This window comes from Hemitrygon akajei, chromosome 4, assembly GCF_048418815.1.
Source record: "Hemitrygon akajei chromosome 4, sHemAka1.3, whole genome shotgun sequence".
NCBI lineage: Eukaryota > Metazoa > Chordata > Chondrichthyes > Myliobatiformes > Dasyatidae > Hemitrygon > Hemitrygon akajei.
The window spans coordinates 24,390,968-24,405,359 of NC_133127.1; the positions used below are offsets into that span (position 1 = coordinate 24,390,968).

General features: G+C 41.7%; 1 protein-coding gene across 3 annotated transcripts in view; it reads right to left on the bottom strand.

Moving 5' to 3' along the window:
• LOC140726163 (catenin alpha-2) overlaps positions 1–14,392 on the bottom strand; it is an 817,330-nt gene that overhangs the window by 533,245 nt on the left and 269,693 nt on the right. The gene's annotated exons all lie outside the window — the stretch shown is intronic.

Here is a 14,392-nt window from a genome sequence, read left to right on the forward strand (position 1 = left end):
ATTTCTTCTCAATGAAATGAAAACCATGTTTAATGCTTAGCTTAGTACCATTACATGAAAGTATCAAGGTAAATGTTGTATCAAATTGAAGACTACCATTAAAAATAATATGAAGATTTAGCTTCTTGGTCAATGGCAGCCCTCACATCAGCCGCTGAACACCCAGACAAACTAATTAATCTCAATACAACACAGATCGACCTGAGCAGAGCTCTGTGCAATTTATAGTTTTCCATCCACTCTGTTTCATCAACATCGACAATGGTTAAAAAAACAAATAAAACAACTTTAATTATAATAAAGTTCAAAATGCAGGTTTTAGAAATAATTCTTTAAAAAGAGTATTCATATAGTGGACCACATATTGTAAATTATGCCCATAGTACTCATCAGTTCAGCCGAAGCTAAACAAATTACTTCTGATGTCAATGACAATCTATTTATCCTTTCCTCATAAATATTTATTGCTGGAAGTTGCTACGAATTCTTAGATTCAGGCACTTACTGCTTTTTTTGCCATGTAAAGGTAGATATTGATTCATTGACCAATGCAGAATATATCTTATGTGAGTTACATGCATCAGAGAATTGTAGGCAGTGCACCTGCTCATCCCATCTAAACCTCAGCTGTTTGCAGACTTAATACAAACTGCCATAAAGTTCCACATCTAAGCATTCTCAGATCAGGAATATGTGTTATCAAAATGTAGCTCTGAATATAGCTCCACATTAACTTGGGAAGGGCATGTCCTCACAAACACAGGATAGCATTTGCAGATCCTACACAAACCACACTTGTGGCCATGCTGTCTTCTCACTGCTGCCATTGGGAAAGATAATCTGGATCCTGAGGTCCCACATCACCAGGTTCAAGATCAGTTATTACCCTTCAGCCATCAGGCAACTGAACCAGCAAGGATAAGTTCATTTAACCAAACAGTGAACTGGTTTCACAACCTATAGACTCACTTTCAAGGACTCTACAACTCGTTCTCAATATTAGAAAAAAAAAATAGAAAAAGTAGAAAACTTACAGCACAATATATGCCCTTTGGCCCACGATGTTATTTTAGAGGTTACCCAGGGTTACAGATAGCCCTCTATTTTCCTAAGCTCCATATACTTATCCAGGAGTCTTTTAAAAGATCCTATCATATCTGCTGCCCCCACCGTTGCTGGCAGCCCATTCCACACACTCACCACCCTCTATGTAAAAAACTTGCCCTGGGGAAAAGCCTCTGACTATCCACACGATCAATGCCTCTCATCATCTTATACACCTCTATCAGGTCATCTCTCATCCTCCATCGCTCCAAGGAGAAAAGGCTGAGTTCACTCAACCTATTCTTATAAGGCATGCTCCCCAATCCAGGCAATATCCTTGTAAACACAAGGAAATCTGCAGATGCTGGAAATTCAAACAACGCACACAAAATTCTGGTGGAACGCAGCAGGCCAGGCAGCATCTATAGGGAGAAGCACTGTCGACATTTCGGGCCAAGACCCTTTGTCAGGACCCGGCCCAAAACATCAACAGTGCTTCCCCCTATAGATGCTGCCTGGCCTGCAGTGTTCCACAAATATCCTTGTAAATCTCCTCTGCACCCTTTCTACAGTTTCCACATCCTTCCTGTACTGAGGCGATCAGAACTGAGCAAAGTACTCCAAATCGGGTCTGACCAGGGTCCTATAAAGCTGTAACATTACCTCTTCGCTCTTAAACTCAATCCCATGATTGATGAAGGCCAATGTACTGTATGCTTTCTCAACCACAATGTCAACCTGCACAGCAGCTTTGTATGCCCTATGGACTCGGATCCCAAGATCCCGACAATACTTCACACTGCCAAGAGTCTTATCATTAATGCTATATCCTGCCATCATATTTGACTTAACAAAATGAACCACAACCTCACACTTATCTAGGTTGAACTCCATCTGCCACTTCTCAGCCCAGTTTTGCATCCTAGCGATGTCCCGTTGTAACCTGTGACAACCCTCTACACTATCCATAACACCCCTAAACTTTGTGTCATCAACAAATTTACTAACCTATCCCTCCACTTCCTTCCTCATCCAGGTAAATTATAAAAGTCACAAAGAGAAGGGGTCATAGAACAGATCCCTGAGGCACTCCACTGGTCACCGACCTCCATGCAGAATATAGACCCATCTACAATTACTCTTTGCCTTCAGTGGGCAAGCAGATTCTGGATACACAAAACAAGTATCCCATGCCTCCTTACTTTCTCAATAAGCCTTGTATGGGGTACCTTATCAAATGCCTTGCTGAAATCCATATACACTACATCTACTGCACTACCATCATCAATGTGTTTAGTCACATCTGTAAAAAAATCAATCAGGCTAGTAAAGCATGATCTGCCTTTGATAAAACTATGCTGACAATTCCTAATCAGATTATGCCTCTCTAAATGTCCTGCCTCTCAGGATCTTCTCCATCATCTTACCAACCATTGAAGTAAGACACACTGCTCTATAATTTCCTGGGCTATCTCTACTCCCTTTCTTGAACAAGGGAACAACATCTGCAACCCTCCAATCCTCCGGAACCTCTCCCGTACCCATTGATGATGCAAAGATCATTGCCAGAGGATCAGCAATCTCCTCCCTTGCCTCCCATTGTAGCCTGGGGTATATCTTGACCGGTCCCAGTGACTTATCCAACTCGATGCTTTCCAAAAGCTCCAGCCCATCCTCTTTTTAATGTCTATATGCTGAAGCTTTTCAGTCTGCTGTAAGTCATCCCTACAATCGCCAAGGTACTTTCCCGTAGTGAATACTGAAGCAAAGTACTCGTTAAGTATCTCCGCTGTCTCCTCCGGTTCCATACACACTTTTCCACTGTCACACTTGATTATCCTCTTGTTCTTCACATACTTGTAGAATACCTTGGGGTTTTCCTTAACCCTGCTCGCCAAGGTCTTCTCATGGCCCCTTCTGGCTCTCCTAATTTCATTTTTAAGTTCCTTCCTGCAAGCCTTATAATTTTCTTGATTGTACACCATGGTTCCTGTACCCTACCATCCTTTCCCTGTCTCAATGGAACATGCCTATGCAGAACGTCACACAAATATCCCCTGAAAATTTGCCAGAATTCTGTCGTACATTTCCCTGAGAACATCTGTTCCCAATTTATGCTTCCAAGTTCCTGCCTGATAGCCTCATATTTCCACTTACTCAAATTAAATGCATTCCTAACTTGTCTGTTCCTATCCCTCTCCAATGCTATGGTAAAGAAGGGAGAATTATGATCACTATCTCCAAAAAACTCTCCCACTGAGAGACCTGACACCTTACCAGGTTAATTTCCCAATGTCAGATCAAATATAGCCTCTCCTCTTGTAGGCTTATCTACATATTGTGTCAGGAAACCTTCCTGAACACACCTAACCTACTCCACCCCAGCTAAACCCTTTGCTCTAGGAAGATGCAAATCAATATTTGGGAAATTAAAATCTCCCACCACAATGACCCTGTTATTATTACACCTTTCCAGAACCTCAGAATCAGAATCAGGTTTATTATCACTAGCGTGAAATTAACTTAGGAGCAATAGTTGAATGCAATATATAATCTAGCAGACAGAAAAAAAAATAAAAAGAATAATAATAAATAAACAAGTAAATCAATTACAGTATATGTATGTTGAATAGATTAGAAAAACGTGCAAAAACAGAAATACTGTAAATTTTAAAAAATGAAGTAGTGTCCAAAGATTCAATATCCATTTAGCAATCGGATGGTAGAAGGGAAGAAGCTGTTCCTGAATCGCCGAGTGTGTGCCTTCAGGTTTCTGTATCTCCTGCCTGATGGTAATAGTGAGAAAAGGGCATGCCCTGAGTGCTAGAGTTCCTTAATATTGGACACTGCCTTTCTGAGACATCACTCCTTGAAGATGTCCTGGACACTTTGTAGGCTAGTACCCAAGATACAGCTGACTAGATTTACAACCCTCTGCAGCTTCTTTCAGGCCTGTAGTAGCCCCTCCATACCAGACAGTGATGCAGCCTGTCAGAACGCTCTCCACGGTACAACTATAGAAGTTTTTGAGTGTATTTGTTGACAAGCCAAATCTCTTCTGTTACATACACACAGTTTGAACACAGGATGTAATGGTCTTGTGAGTGGGATGATGTAATTGTCTCATGACCCTGGGGTGATGTTATGTCACATGATGGCATGTTCCAAACAGTATTTAAACCAAAGCCCGGGACTGTGACGCAGTTTACATCTATTATTTTTGTGCAACGTTGTTGCTCCCGGTCAGAGGTGTGGAGGCTCCACCGGTTTTCTTTGTTGCACATTTATTTTCTCCCTTGCAGTGCAGTATCGGAAAGTGAAGGCATTACCAGAGTTATCCGAGTTCTAAGAATTGGATAAAGTTAATGTCGTTCAGCGTTTTGGGGAATGATAAACCTTGATGACTTTGTTCAGGAATTGTGGCATACACATTTGAGTTAAACCCCTGCAAAATTGGGAAGGTTTGTGCAGTGATCACCCTCCAGTCAAAAGGTCAGTTCCTTTTCTTTCCTCATGATTTCTTCGAACAAGACATCTCTCAGCTGTAGAATCGGCAGATTCGTCGTTACTTCGAAGGAATCGTTTGTTTCAGGGAAGTCTCTCCTTACTGACTGTATAAATCACATGGACTTTTTGAATGTATCACTTTAAGTCTGTGCTTGGATGAGAACTTGTTAAGAACAGTTTCTAAGTTTGACTGTTTGTTAGATATTGCTGCCTAACTGTTAACTTCCGGTTAAGTTAGTCGTTTGTTTACTTTTCTAAGTTTGAGCAGAGGTTATAAATGTTGGGATTTGTTTATAAACCCTGACTCATTTAATATTCATTGCTGATGCATTCATAACACTTCAAACACCTTATAAAGTATAGTCACTGTCTTGCCTACTTTATAACTGCATCGATATGTTGGGACCTGGTTAGATCTCAGAGATATTGACATACAGGAACTTTAAATTGTTTATTCTCTCCACTTCTGATCCCTCTATGAAGAGTGGCATGTGTTCCTTTGTCTTACCCTTCCTGAAGTCCACAATCAGCACTTTCAGCTTACTGACATTGAGTGCCAGGTTGTTGCTGCAACACCACTCCACTAGTTGGCATATCTCTGTCACAAGGGGACGTGGAGACTGAACCCAAATGCAGGACGCAGGCACTGAAGTACTAGGGGCAGGACAGGAACAACTAAAGGATAGAACAAGGTGGGGAGACCGTGGCATGCAACAGTGATCCTGGGGTTCAGAGAGTTCACGGCAAAGGCGGGACCCTGGCTAGGCTAAAGGATGGGTCTATGGGACAAGGAATGCTGGGAGGATAGCCCCCTGGGCAGGCCACATTACTTCTGGGTAGCACCCAGCCTCCCAGGCAGGAACACAGGGGCCTGGACAGGTCAAAGGGCACCTAGCCAGGATGCAGGGCACCACCCATCAGAAGCAAGGGGTAGGAAAGGGTCAGAGACCTCAGGGCAGGCCACATAGTTCCTGGGCAGGGCCAGCTCCCAGGCAGAAACACAGGGGCCTGGGCAAGACATGGAGTACCTGGGCAGGTTGCAGGGCACAACCCATTGGAAGAGGGGGGTAGGAAAGGGTCAGAGTCCCCCACCAGGCAATGGCAGTCCAGTCTGCTTACTCAACAGAGGCAAAGGATCAGGAGGGAGCTTGGTCCAGGGTGACTACAAGAACAGACTTACAGAACTAGATGATTAATGGTGCATACTACAAGCTAGGGTCAAAACAGGATAGCCAGATGAACAGCAAAACAGCACAAACCAAACATTAAAAACAGGTCACACACAGACAGAGAGAGACACTCACACACAGAGGGAGAGAGAGAGAGGGAGAGAGAGAGAGGGGGGGAGAGGGAGAGGGGGAGAGGGGGAGAGGGAGAGGGAGACACACACACACACACACACACACACACACACACACACACACACACACACACACACACACACACACACACACACACACACACACACACACACACACACACACACATTCCAGAGCCCCTTATATCCACCTGCAAGCTGATAGGTCTCAGGTGCACCTCCTTAAGCCAAGATGATGCTATTTGGGCTTAAGGGTGAAAGAAGGGACGGCTACAAGACCTGGAGTCCGGAGTCCACCCGGAATGGTCAAGACCCGGAATGCAGTCTCCGGACCGGATCATAACAATCTCACTCCTGTACCCTCCCCCTAGTCACCACCTGAGATTCTACCCACAATAGCTGTATCGTCAGCAAATTTATAGATGGTATTTGAGCTATGCCTAGCCACGCAGTCATGTGTATATAGACAGCAGAGAAGAGGGTTAAGCACACACCCCTGAGGTGCGCTAGTGTTGATCGACAGCGAGGGGGATATGTTATCACCAATCCGCAGAGATTGTGGTCTTCCAGTTAGGATGTTGAGGATCTAATTGCAGAGGGAGGTACGGAGGCCCAAGTTCTGCAGCTGGCATGGTCTGGTCTATGAAGCCGCATTCTGCGTCATGGTTCAGTCCGTGGACTCCGGACTCCGGGTCTTCCGGCTGTCCCTTGTTTCATTTGGGTTTAATCATAGACACCTGATACTCATCTTAGGGCTGGGAATATAAGTGGCCCTGGGGTCAAGTGTGGGGACTGGTTTGTCTCATCAGTATCCCCTTGAAGCAACCCACCAGTGGAAGGCCAGAAGCAGCCCTTTGAGATCTCTTGGCCTGGTTGGAGAACCACTGCTTCATGGAGCCTTGTTGTCTCTAGTCAGAGCAGTTGTTGGGGTATGGATTTAGCTGTTTTTGGGGCCAGCTGAGTAGCCCTCTGCCACTCCAATCTAGATATGGATTTGGCTGTTTCCATGGCTAGCCAAGGTTGCTGGCTGCCCTGAGACTCGGAACCACCCTGGATTAAGCTCCCTTCCTGTCCTTGCTGTTACCCTGAGACTGGTCTGTTCCCTTCCCCTCTCCATCTGAATCCTTGACAGTTTCCTCAGCAGTTTACCTTGGCAGTCATCCCAGACCTGCATTCCAAGGAGTGCCTTGTCCTGCCCAGGAGTACTTCAAAGAACTCTAGCCTCGTCATGTCCTCGTCTCATTCCAGGGTCTGAGCCCAAGTCAAGACCCAGGTTCTGGTTCCTTGTCCAGTCTCTGGCTCGGAGTCCAAGCCCAGGCTCCTAGTTCCCAGTTTCTTGCCCCGGTTCTGCTTTCCTAGCCAAGTCTGTGTTCCTGTCCCAGCTTCTAGTCTGTGTCCAGTCCTGTCCCTAACTCTAGTCCAGTCCGGTTCCCAGTACTTCAGTATCTGTGTCATGCACGTGGATCTGGTCCCAACAGCTGCCAACCCTGTATGACAGCAACTTCTCAATCAGGATTGTGGGAATGACTATGTCCTTGAATACTCCCACTAGTTGGTTGGCACAGGATGTCAGAGCCTTACCAGGTATTCTATCGGGACCCTCTGCCTTGCAAGGGCTCACTCTCTTTAAAGACAGTCTAACATCAGCCTCTGAGACAGAGATCACAGGGTCATCAGGTGCAGCAGGGATCTTCACAGCTGTACTTGTGTTCTCCCTTTCAAAGTGGCCATAGAAGGCATTGAGTTCATCTGGTAGTGAAGAATCGCTACCATTCATGCTATTGGGTTTTGTTTTGTATGAAGTAATGTCTTGCAGACCCTGCCAGAGTTGCTGTGCATCCGATGTCATCTCCAACCTTGTTCAAAGTTGTCTCTTCACCCTTGAAATAGCCCTCTGCAAATCATACCAAGGTTTCTGGTACAGGCCTGGGTGCCAGACTTGAAAGCCACAGATCTAGCCTTCAGCAGATGATGTACCTCCTAGCTTTTGGTTTGGGAATGTACAGTAAGTCTTTGTGGGCACACACTCATCCACACAGGTTTAATGAAGTTGGTAACAACTGCAGCATACTCATCCAGGTTCAAAGATGAATCCCTGAATACAGTCCAGTCCACCGATTCAAAGCAGTCCTGTACGTGCTCCTGTGCTTCCCTTGTCCACACCTTCTTGGTCCTCACTGCTGGTGCTTCAGTCTTCAGTCTCTGCCTATACTCAGGGAGTAGGAGTACAGCCAGGTGATCAGTCTTCCTGAGGTGAGGGCATGGAATAGCATGGTAGACATTTTTGATGGTGGTGTAGCAATGGTCCAGTGTGTTGTTTCCTCTGGTATTGCAAGTGATCTGTTGATGGTAATTGTGTAGTGATTTTTTTTTTCAGACTGGCCTGGTTAAAATCTCCCAAAATGGTGGTGTTAGGGTGCACTGTTTCGTGCATGTTGATCCCATTGCTCAGATCATCTGAAGCCTGATTGATAATGGCCTGAGGTGGAATGTAAACTGCTACCAAAATGACCCAGGATACCTCCCGTGGTAGGTTAAAAAGTATGGCACTTTACTGCTAGATTTTCCAGGTCTGATGAGCAGAATTGGGACAGCTCTGATATATTTGTGCACCAAGAAGAGTTGATCATGAGGCATACTCCTCCACCTCTGCTTTTGAGAGACTCTATAGATCTATCCTGACAGTGTATAGTAAACCCATCGATCTGAATCGCTGCATCTATTACGAAAAGGTTTAACCAGGATTCCATGGAACAAAGGACACAAGCAGTTCTAATGTCCCTCTGATTCAACACCTTTGTTCTGAGATAATCGATTTTATTCACCAGAGACCGCATGTTTGTTAGCAAGATGGTCAGTATTTGGAGTTTAAAACCCTGTTTCCTTAAATGCACTTGTAATCTCACTCTACACCCACGCTTCCTCCGAAGTGTCCTACGTGTGTGCTTCCAATGTAAAGGAGAATCTGTCTCCCTATCTGCTCCTTGATGTCCCTGTTACTATTGGGAGGTCTATTTAAAAAAAAAACACCCAGTAGTTATTGACCCCTTCCTGTTCCTAATTTCCATCCACAGAGATTCAGTAGACAGTTCCTCCATGACTTCTTCCTTTTCTGCACCATGACACTATCTCTGATCAACAGTGTGACGCACACACCTCTTTTGCCTCCCTCCCTGTCCTTTCTGAAATATCTAAAGCCTTGCACTCAAAGTAACCATTCCTGCCATTGAGCCATCCAAGTCTCTGTGATGGCCACAACATCATTGTTCTAAGCTCATCCGCTTTTTTCAAGATGCTTTTTGCATTAAAATAGACACATCTCAAACCATTAGTCTGAGTGTATCCCTCTTCTGTCACCTGCCTATTCTCCCTCTCACACAATCTACAAACTTCCTTGATTTGTGAGCCAACTGGCCCTTCTTCCGTCGCTTTAGTTCGGTTCCCACCCCCCAGCAATTCTAGTGTAAAGTCTCCCCAATAGCCTTCGCCAACTCCCTGCCAGGATATTGGTCCCCCTCAGGTTCAAGTGCAACCCGTCCTTTTTGCACAGGTCATGCCTGCCCCAAAGGAGGTCCCGATGATTCAGAAATTTGAATCCCTGCTCCCTGCTCTAATCCCTCAGCCACGCATTTATCCTCCACCTCACTGTCGTGTGGCACAGGCAGTAATCACGAGATTACCACCTTTCAGGTCCTTCTTGGCTTCTTTCCTAATTCCTTGTAGTCTGTTCTCAGGACATCCTCCCTTTTCCTACCTATGTTGTATGACCTATGATACCTCTGACCTAATGATAGTATTTGCAGTTTGTTTTTTTGTGCATTGGTTGCTTGTTAATTTTGTTGTGTCTAGTTTTTTATTGATTCTATTTAATTTTTTTCCACTGTGAAAATTAACCTCAGGGTCGTGTGTGGTGATATACAAGTACTGATTTTATAGTAAGTGAACTTTGAACAAGTGAATGAGCTTGAAAGTTCAGTGATACCTGTGTGCCCAAGAACTGAGCTGTGATAGTATAAACTCATTTAACAAATATCAGTGTGATTAGGTAAGAACAGGGATTCATTCCACATGAGAGAGATAACAGTGCAGGAGGAGATCCCGCAATCATCCAGGAAAATAATATGTTCAATGGTAGAATACAGAATGAGATTTATTCTTGCAACATGTTCAAAAAGCACAAAAGAAAATGGCTGTGGTTTTCAGCGAATGAGTTAACACTACCCTGACCTTAAAAGAAAAGATACTTGTACAGAAATGCTTCAGCTTTATATAAAGTGTCTAATGGCACAAATTCACCAGTGCAATAGTCATGTAACACGGAATTATCATGAAGTCATTTAGCACAACATACTTTTGACGCAATTTTTCAAAATTAATGAAGAGACAAGCAATCTATTGGCCTTACTATTTTCTCAATGAGTCATGTAATCTGCATTTTCATTTACATCACAGAGAAATACAAAAATCAGTAATTTAATTCCTTAAACCCATGCTATATGCAGGCTGATCATGGTTTTATTGCCCATCAACTCCATTTATCCATCTTGATTCATAAATTTTGATATTCTTGTGAAGTAGTTTAGTGATTAAATTATTGAAATTACAAGTAACACTGCAATCAAGGCCATTTAGAAGAGGAGTTCCAAGTTTCCATAGACCTTTGAGTCGAATAGGTGAGTTTGTTTGTTTAATTAATAAAACATTGATTTGTCTTTGATATGTATCTGTTTAACACAAAAGATAGCTGACATTACGTTTCTGCAAATATTGCACAAGTCTAATTGTACAAATATGGCCACTGCCTTTCATTTCCTCACCTGTGCAAAACTGGTGTGCCCTATATGTGTCCACATTAGGTACCATCTCCTCTTCCTTCACCACAATGATCTTACTGTGGTAGCAAATCTATCCAATAGATTTTTGACACTATTGATTAACCTTTGCAATCTAAATAATGCAAAGGTAGAGATCTGATTATCTTTAGCAACAAGACTGTTGACAAAAATAAAACCCACTTCTCTTTTACATAATTTTGACAAAGCCTTGAAACTGGTTACTAACCAAATATTCTTCCTGCCTGACATTTGCTGACTCATCATGTGTGATAAGACCCATCAACTCTCAGTCATTCAGAATGAGGTTTATTCTTTTAAAAGACATCACCTGTTTCCATGTGTCTCACTCTTAAAAATAAACGCAGCTCCATATGCTTCAATGGGTTTGCAATCTGTCTCACTCTCCTTCATCCCGAAACGTACAAACATTTCCCCATGTTGGCTGGTCTGTGTGTGGCCGCTTATCCTGTTCAGAATGTGCTGGCAAACACCCACTCCATGTAAATCACTCAGTTCTGCTGTGTCCTCTGCCAAATTCAAATTTCTCATAAAGAATCAGAGCTTGTCAGATAAAAATAGGTTCTTAGACATTCTTGTATATTGTGTTTTGCAGGATTGTTCTTACATTTATATTTACTGTATATTTTATTGTGTTCTTTTATGTATCTTTTGTTCTTTTGTGCTACATTTGACCTGGAGGAACAATCATCCGGGTCTCCTTTACACTTGTGTACTGAAGAATGACAATAAACAACCTTGAATGTTGAATTCCTCCAACAGCAGCTCATGATGATTGCAGTTTCTATTGCTAAAAGTTGTATTCATGTTTACTGCAGAGGCTGCTCCTTCAGCACTCACAATCCCCATGTTCTCTCCAATTAAGAAGGCATGTGGGAACATCATGATTTGGAAATACTTCAATGGTCAACTTGGCTAGGTCTATACACAAGCATTTCCAACTAACTGCATGTATGTGAATATTTACTGTAAGGATTAAGAACAGTTCGGAAAGCTGCACTGCAACACCTCCTCAAATGCAATTTGGCTGGGTGATAAACATTGGGTAGGTAATAATAATTGTCCAACAGTATTAACATTTTAAAAGTTAAATGAAAAATTCCATACAAAAATGGGGGATTTCACAAGAGAGATTTCTTTTTCCAATAATCACAGGGCCAATGAGTATATATGGAATGTTTACAAGAAAAAAGACACAATAAAAATAGGATTTAATTAGTAACTTCAAGAGAAATAACTTTTTAAGTGTATAAACGCATGATGCCATTTCCGCTGAAAACATTCACATTAACGTAGGCTCTGTCTAGTCTCATTTAAGTAAAATAAAATGAACAGAAAAGATTACTGGACCAGAAGAGTTTAATAAGGTGCTGTCTGTGGTTGGATCACTATTCGTTAATTGTGAAAATGCATTAATTAAACTTTAATTCTGGATACTAACTTGAAATATGAACCCTGTTTACCCTTCCAAGTGCAGTCTGAAATGCTGCAAGGCTCCAACATTTTATGTTCTACTTTTCTAGAACCCAAAGATTCTTCTGACATTGTCCTCATTGTTAAATGAGGGGTGCTTCTTTATCAGAGATAACCGTTAACCCTTCACCACCAACTTACAGTGCAAAAAGTAACACTTTTATCTAAAAGTGACAGCGAATAAATCAAACTACTCTGGGCCTATTTTGCAGATTTCTAACATTGGGTTGCAAAAGTTCAGGTTCCACAATAAGAACATAACCTTAAGATTTAGGAGCAGAATTAGGCCATTTGGCTCATTGAGTCTGCTCCACCGTTCCATCATGGTCCATTTATTATCCCTCTCAATCCCATTCTCCTGCCTTTTCCCTGTAACCGTTTATGCCCATACTAATCAAGAACCTATCAATCTCTGCATTAGATACACCATATCGCTTGGCCTTCAAAGCTGTACTGCACAACATCAAGGTTGCAAAGACTGAAAGATTTAGGATAAACTGAAGATTTTACATTTGAAGACTGGAATATTACATTTGCCAGGGTCTTGCTTTGAACATACCTTGCTATGGGTATAGGCCTGGTCCAGTTTTGGAGTCCTTGGATAGTATTTTGACCAGTCCGTTGCTATGGAAGGGCAGTTAATAGTTACCATCCGGATGTAATGGGGTGGTGTGTAATGAGCAAGAACAGCTTACTTGATAGTTGTGCCCATTCCAAATACACATATATACAGAAATCAATAAGTGAAAACACGAGAAATATACTGAATTAAACGAGAAAATTGAAAGACTGTGGAACATAAACAGGGTATATATTGTCCTAATAGTAATACCTACAACTGGTCTCATCCTAAAGGTACGGCACAAAGCTATTAAGCAATTAGGACTACACAGCAATATCTATGTAAATCTTCAGAAAGCCACGATACTAAACACCATTAGAATAGTCTGATAATTCCTAACATCTGAGAAATAAGTATGCTTGGCTATGCCCATACCTCAGGTTTTACCAGATTGAACTCAGAAAAAAATATAAGAAGAATATATTATTGCCCCAATAGGTAATATCTACAACTGGTATCATCTCATAGTCACAACACAATAGCTTTAAACAATTAGGCCTACTCAGCAATATTTATGTAAATCTCCAGAAAGCCACAATACTAAACACCACTAGAATAGTCCAAAAGTTCCTAGCAATTGAAAACGAGTGTACTTGGCTATGTCGTACTTCAGGTTTTACCAGCTTGGGCTGAGGAAAAGCAAAAATACAATAATAATAACTACCTCTATATCATCTTTCATATATTAAGATGCAGGCTCAAAGTGCTTCAGCAACCATTTTTTCATGTTTGTCAAAGTGCTTTATGTAAATTGTAAAGATAAATCAACATAGTCAAAAATATGAGACAAAATTAAAAATAATAAGGAAAGACAAACATTATGTAGAATAAAATGTAATTGAATATACTGAACTATATAAGTGTAATCAACACTTAAGTGATTTTAAGTAATTAAGTAATCTGAATAAGGCCACATTTCAAAAGTAGTTTTTAGAAGTGTTCTGAAATGTTCCACAGTACTAGCTTGACATATTTCAGTATTCCAGATATTTGGTGCAAAACAGCAAAAGTCTGCACCACCCAATACTTATATGCTTGGCTTTAGGAAAAATAAGGAAATCAGTGTTTGTGGATACAAGATTACGATTAGGAATGTAAGGGGATAAACACTCCAACATGGATAAAGGAGCTAGATTATTCACAGCCTTAGGTACAACTAAGAGTATTTAAAAATTGATCCTAAAGGACACAGGCAGCCAGTGCAATGATGCCAAAACCAGAGAAATTTAGTCAGATTTTCTTTTTTTGTTTGAAGATTCTTGCTGCTGCATTTGAACATGCTGCAGTTAATTTATGTTTTTCTTAGACACTACTGAAAAGCGTGCATTACAATAGTCTAATCGGCTAAAAACAAAAGTGTATCCATTTTTCTGCATCTTGAGATGTTAAAAGGAAACAACTCTTGCAATGTTCCTTAACTGAGAGAACACAATCTTAATAATATTCTTAATATGTGATTTGAAATTTAGTTCAGAATTAATACTAACACATAAATTCTTTAATTTTGGCTTGATTTGTATGGCAGATGATAACAGATATTGTAAAGTTAGTCAATAAAAGGAAGCACATGTAAAA